Here is a 6,946-nt window from a genome sequence, read left to right on the forward strand (position 1 = left end):
TCCGGCATGACAAGCTAAAGGACCGGTTGCACGCATGTTCGAATAAAATGTAGACGGAACAAACATAGCGTCAGTTATCACCCTTATATCCATTCGCTTAGACAATAGAAAGTGTTTGAATGTGCTGAAGAAGAAATGTGCCCGTGACCCTGATCAGAGACCCCCAGCGAGCCCCAGGTCCTGGAGGTGCCTGGAAGCGCCAACAGCGACCCTGCAGATGTTCACGTTAATCCTGCAAGAATGTGTCAAGAAAAGAACTCGTAAAACAATGAAAGTAATTACTCTCACACACACACACACACACATAGACAAACAGACACAGCTTGCACAACTGCCTCCCCCCAGTGTTGCACGACCATGCCGTAGGGGACCCCTGAAAGAGAATAAAACGAGAGGGGCGTGAACCGCATATTCACAGTGGAGCGGCATGCCACTGGGTATGTGGCTTCACTGTCCTCGCTGCGAGTAACTTTGAATATTGTTGTCTGTCTCTTCTGTATTCCTGCATTTGAGTGTTTTTTTTACAAGTGTCACAGGAGTTTGAACCTGACAACCCACTGACTCATGACGACCTCGCATGTCTACACGTGTCAGGGTTAAACATATTGGCCTCTCATGTTACATGGTGTGACTAGGCACGTGGAGTCAGTACTCCAGTCTCCCCATTGAACGTCTGCAGCAACTGCACTAAGCCACTTGCTGCCGCTGCCTTTGCTCAGAATGAAGTCACACGAGAGCCACACAGACCGACTCCTTGAGACAACCAGAGTACGTTCTCTGAATTTGGACACAGGTCCAGTGGCTGGGCTTGTTGCGGGCGACCTGATGAGACCACCACTTAGCATGTGGCATGTGCGAGAGACTCCTCCGGGCGAGACCGGTCCAATTCATACTTAGCTGGCAGGGGAGATACCATGATCAAGAAGGTGGTTCACCCAGGGCGAGGCTCAGCCATTGCACACGGGCTGAGCTGACCTCTGTGAATTCCCCAAATGTGGGAATCTCGACTGCATAATTTGTGATAGTGGGGGACTGCGTTCGCGCTCTCCCCTGATCCCGTGTTTAAAACAAGAGGCAGGTGCAGCGCCGTGCCGAGCTCCTTGGCTTGCGAGTGCAGCCGGACTCGAGCAAGAAACGACCAGGCCAGCACTACCAACGCTTGCTGGAAAGGTCTGCCCGTCCGCGGGAGACAACCAACCAACCAGCCGAGAGGCCGATCTGCTCTCAGTCAGGAAACCTCAATGAAAAACGGCAACCAGGCAGAGAAAGGGGCGTCGGCCAAGCGCCTCCACTTTACCAGCACACCGGAACCACTGGCCACAGTGGACCAGGTGGCCGTCAGAAACAACCGTCCAACTCAAGCGGAAGCGGCTCAAATTGCTGTTGTCGCTCTCAGCGGCCTTCCCAGCCGCAGAGGCAACTGCTTCGGATCTTTATGTCCAAGGAAGGCAAGCAGCGACACCCAAGATGGAAGCCACAACATTGTGGTTCATGGTAAACCTACCCGCACAGGCCAGCTCCTGCACTTTGAGTCCCTTCGCCCACTGGAACCCGAGCCAGAAGCTGCCAGAAGCGCAAACAAGAGAGCAGAAAATACCGGGTCACTCACTCACCGAGGGTGGCAGACGCACAATTTACAGGCTCTGACCGCCTGTGGCTATCCCACGTGGTTTTTTTTTTTTTTTCCTTTTTTTGTCATAGCCAACACACAAAGGGCCACCAAACCCGACCCTGAGAAGCCAAACGGAAGACGGAAAAGCCCCTTATTAAGATTAAGATATGCCTTTATTCGTCCCTCAGTGGGGAAATTTGTATTGCACAGCAGCAAGAGTACAGAATCAGTTAAGCAGTACAAAATACACAATATAGAAAAATAAACAATATAACGACTCAAGTATTAACAAAAATCAACAGTTTTTCCCAGAGTTATATACAATACAGTATGTAGATAATATGAGACGAGATGATATATATGACCAGTCTATACACTGAGATCTTGCTAGTGAGTTAATATGAGGCATTATAGAAATACTTCACATAGAACTTAATATATTGCATTTAGAGCCTTAATATTGCACATGGAGGTTGATCAGATATTGCACAGTGAATGGGGTCTGGAGTAACTATACTGAATGTAAAAAGCAAAGTATTACACAGTATTATTGGGAGCAGTGCTGGTTGTACAGCCTGACAGCTGCAGGAAGAAAAGACCTGCGATATCGCTCCTTCACACACTTGGGGTGAAGCAGTCTATCGCTGAAGGAGCTTTCAAGTGCTGTCAAGGTGTCCTGCAGGGGGTGGGAGTTGTTCTCCAACATGGATGATAGCTTAGCCAACATCCTCCTCTCTCCCACCACCTCCACTGGGTCAAGGGGGCAACCCAGTGCAGAGCTGGCCTTCCTGATGATCTTATCCAGTCTCTTCCTATCCGCAGCCGAAATGCTGCTGCCCCAGCAGACCACTCCCTGGAAAATGGCTGAAGCCACAACAGAGTCATAGAACGTCTTGAGGAGTGCCCCTTGCACTCCAAAAGACCTCAGTCTCCTGAGCAGATAGAGTCTGCTCATGCCCTTCCTGTAAAGTGCTTCTGTGTGATGAGTCCAGTCCAGTCTATTGTTGAGATGAACACCCAGGTACTTGTAAGATGTCACCATCTCAATGTCCATTCCCTGAATGTTCACTGGTGTTGGAGGAGAGTGGATGCGCCTGCGGAAATCCACCACCAGCTCTCTGGTTTTCCCCGTGTTGATCTGGAGGCAGTTCCGCTGGCACCAGTCCACAAAGTCCTGTGTCAGTCCTCTGTACTCCAAGTCGTCCCCATCTGTGATGAGGCCAACAATTGCAGAGTCGTCAGAGAACTTCTGCAGGTGACAGGTTGGTGTGTTGTAGGAGAAGTCTGCTGTGTAGAGGGTGAAAAGGAACGGAGCCAGGACCCTTCCCTGCGGAGCCCCCGTACTGCAGACAACTGTGTCGGACACACAGTCCCGTGTCCTCACATACTGTGGACGGTTGGTGAGGTAATCCAGTATCCACGATGTGAGGTGCAGGTCCACCCCTGTGTTCTCCAGCTTGTCCCTCAGAAGTGCTGGCTGGATGGTGTTGAACGCACTGGAAAAATCAAAGAACATGATTCTCACCGTGCTCCCAGGTTTCTCCAGGTGAGAGAGCGCTCTGTGCTGGAGGAAGATGACAGCGTCGTCCACCCCAGTGCCAGGTTGATAGGCGAACTGGAGCGGGTCCATCGAAGGACCCACCAGGGGGCGGAGATGGTCAAGGATCAGCCGCTCCAAGGTCTTCATCAGGTGTGATGTAAGTGCCACCGGCCTGTAGCTGCTGAGGTCCTTGGGGTGCGGCGTCTTGGGGACAGGAACCACGCAGGATGTCTTCCACAGCTGTGGCACCCTCCCCAGCTTCAGGCTCAGGTTGAAGATGTGCTCAACAATCCCGCACAGCTCGTCCGCGCAGGACTTCAGGAGCCTGGAGCTGATGCCGTCTGGTCCCGCCGCCTTCCTCGCCTTGGTTTTCCGGAGCTGGTTTCTCACCTGGGATGTTGTGAGGGTCAGGTTGGAGCAGTGGGGCTGTGTGCGGGGGGAGGTTAGTGAGGAGGTTGAGCTGATTAGGTGAGAAGTGGTGGGGGATGGCTGTGTGCAGGAGGGGGAGGTGGGGGTAGGGCTGTCCACTCGAGGTGTCGATGGGGGGAGTTTCGGCAGAAGATGCCACTGGTTTGTGGAGGAAACTTGGAAGGCCTCCACCAGACAAGATCATCGTGTCAGATTCCATCCAGCAGTTGATCAATGCGACACTCACAGGGCCCCGGGAAGCGCGCACGAAACCTGAGCATCAGGAGCCGGTGGGAGACTGCAGGAGGCAAGGCTGACAAAAAGTGGCTGACACCCTCTGGAGACCGGCTGCTGCGAGGGAAACGGGGTCCACGGAGTGCGCAGACACAGTGCCCCGCTACCACGAGCCATTTCCTCTGCAGAATTACTGCTCAGGGGGCACCAAACGTGAGCACGTTCAGTGCATTTCTTTCAGCATCATCCACCAGATGCAACCTGCCAGAGTCTGCTGTTGCTGTTTACACAAGAAGGAGAAGTGCACCGTTCCTGGAAGCGCTGCAATACCAGGTCGATGCGTGGAGCGGATGGCGCAAGCCCCAATCGCAGCTCCCTGTTCCAAAAAGCAATTTAATATTTAGTCCCCTGTTGGGGGACGTATCAGATATTAAACTGATAAGAACAGATTTTTTTTTTTTTTTGAAACTGTTTATTGTCACTAATACAAAATTTCACCACGTTTCATTATTTTTGAAAACTGCCCTTTAAAAAAAGTAAAATACACACCACATTTAATATAAAAGTGTTCAATTAACTTTTTGTTTTTGTTAAAAACTAGTGCTGTGGGCAGTAAAATGTGTAAAATTTCTACAAAACATTTTAAAATATCATAAAAAAGAAGCTTTAATGTCTTCTGTTGTACAGGAGCGCAGTGAGTCCTTATCAATGGTCTCTACATCCCACTCTCCCAGACAGCTAATCTCCAGGACACTGTCAGGGTACCCTCAGACCCTTATCCGTCTTCTCTGTCTCCTCCTTCTTCTCTCGGAGAGTCAGGCTGCCGCTGCCGAGACCTTTTCCGTGAAGCTCCGGGTGCCACCTCCGGGTGGGCACAGACGATTCTTCTTTGTGGCTGTGTCCTTGGCCTGCCGCTTGCAGCTGCCAGAGTTGCTGCAGCCATTCGGATCACAGCCACGGGGGGGATCTGTCTGTGCCTCCTTACCAGCAAGTTGCGGGAGGTCCAGATGGCGTCTTTGATGGCGGCGAGGGTGAGCCACTGCTTTCCGAAGTCTTTGTAGGTTGACTTCTGGTGGCTCACCCCGTAGAGCACAAGCTTTTCATTTAGGACCTCCCTTGCTGGCAAGTCCGGGAAATTTAGGTCGCCGGCTGTCGCCCACAGGTCTACGGCAGCACTGCACTCCCAGAGGAGGTGCCTCACCGACTCCGGTGCGCCACAACCCGGTCGGGGGCAAGTTGGGTTCGCTGACATTCGTGGGCCACCATCCATGACAGGTCCCGAAGTCTGTTTGGGAGAGCAGGATGGTTCACGTTGCGCCAAACCGATGTGGGCTCGCCGAATGCAAGCCCGCGCACTGGACTCACTGGGTCCCGCTCCTGCACAACAGAAATGACAGAGCGATGATTTCTTAAAATGTCAAATGTTTGTCTTTCCAAACTAAAATGCTTTAAAAAAGTCCCCATAAATATACATGCCGGTGGTAAGTCAAAAGCCACAGGTATTGCCAGATCCATTGGAATCATTTCCAGCCTTATTAAGTAGGAGCCCATCCAGCAACGCACCAAGGCCCTGGTCCCGGTAGCACTGGATGGGCCCACAGCATTTTCCATGTGCAATGATGTGTATCTTGCGCCTAAATTAGTTTCAGATATGATTTTTGAATTGAAAAAATATAAAATGGCGTAAGATTTAAATAACTGCTTTAAAATTTACACTGTGGTTAAGATATTTCTTGTGAGTGAGGCTCCTCCTTCACTCCAGTGGGTGAGGGTTGGAGGGGAAGAGCCTCCCTTCCCGGCCGACGTCTGGGTGTCGGTCGTTCCTGGAGTCTGCCATTAAAAGTTCGCTTCTCACGAGGGGTTGACTGCAAAACAATATTTAAAAAGGACAATTCATTCGGGGAGCCCGAGGGGAAGACTCGAGGCTTCTCCAATGAAGAACTGTCAGAGAGAGCCTCAGGCCTTCCCCGCTTCTCTGATAAAACAGAGGAATCCGACAGCTCTGAAGCTAGTCTTTTTGCTTGTTGGCCGCTTGGTGGGATGGGTTCTTCTTCAGATTCAGGTGATGGTAGGCTGACTTCCAGGTGAGTGCACCCTTCGCTTGCCAGCAAACCACTCTGAGTCATGGATTCTGGGGCCTCTGTAAGCCCCTCCCTCTGTCCCGCCTCACCTGTTTCTCCTCCAATCACAGGTTTTGGCGGGAGATTTGAATTATTTTGGGTCTCAACAGCCATATTGGCCCCAGCATTTTCCTCTCCATTTTTCTGTTCTTTTCCAGCCTTTAGCTTGTTGGCAAAGGATTTCGGGCAGTCTCTGAAGAGATGGTTTGAGTCTCCACAGAGGTTGCACTTTCTGCCATTGGTACATTGTTCAAAAGTATGTCCAATTTCTCTACATTTCCGACACACAGTCTGCTGACATGCCTCTGCCAGGTGCCCGTGCTCTCCACACTTGCGGCAGAGCTTGGGCTGACCCTGGTAGTGTATGTAGCCTCGGTTTTCTCCCAGAACTATCATTGATGGGAGATGTTTCTGACCCTGGAAGCCCTGAGGGTCCTGCCATTGCTGGATGGGGACCCTCCAGGCGCAGTTCCAGATGCCATCTTCATCCCTCACCTTCATAGCCTGGCCTTTAACCGTGCAATATCTTCCCAGCCAAAAGCAAATGTCATCTGCGGTCACTGTCTCATTAAACATTCTAACAATAACGGTTTTAGCCGCATTGTCAGTCAGTTTTTCAACGTTGAACACAGGCAACTGGGATTTCACATCTTCATAACGCGTCCAAAATTCTCTCAAAGTTGCAGCAGACTGGAAACTTACATCATAGCCTTTGTTGTAAGGCAGTGCCAAAATGCAGTTGAGGTCATCAGGTTTAAATTGAAGGATTTTTTTGATGATTTTTCTGGAAAAATCCAATCTGGACAGTCCCAGTGACTCACCCTCCATTTCCTTATATGTGAAACGCACACTGTGGTGCCTCCGCATACCGGCATAGCTGGCCAACATGGTGGAGGCACCACCAACTGAAATTTTCCTGCTCAATGAGAGTTTTAAAACAAATAAATACTTAAAAAAAGCAATAAATACAAAAAATAAAACTTACCTTTGCACTGCTGCGGGAATAAGAAAAGTTAAAATACACTGAAAAGC

General features: G+C 50.5%; 1 non-coding gene and 2 pseudogenes across 1 annotated transcript; 2 read left to right on the plus strand and 1 right to left on the minus strand.

Moving 5' to 3' along the window:
* LOC131111086 (uncharacterized) overlaps positions 1–6,946 on the plus strand; it is a 35,302-nt pseudogene that overhangs the window by 11,146 nt on the left and 17,210 nt on the right.
* Positions 890–1,053, plus strand: LOC131111109 (U1 spliceosomal RNA). Its single transcript, XR_009121107.1, has one exon. It is a non-coding gene; the product is annotated as a U1 spliceosomal RNA (small nuclear RNA).
* On the minus strand, positions 4,091–4,268 carry LOC131111138 (U2 spliceosomal RNA; annotated as a pseudogene).

This window comes from Doryrhamphus excisus, unplaced genomic scaffold, assembly GCF_030265055.1.
Source record: "Doryrhamphus excisus isolate RoL2022-K1 unplaced genomic scaffold, RoL_Dexc_1.0 HiC_scaffold_24, whole genome shotgun sequence".
NCBI lineage: Eukaryota > Metazoa > Chordata > Actinopteri > Syngnathiformes > Syngnathidae > Doryrhamphus > Doryrhamphus excisus.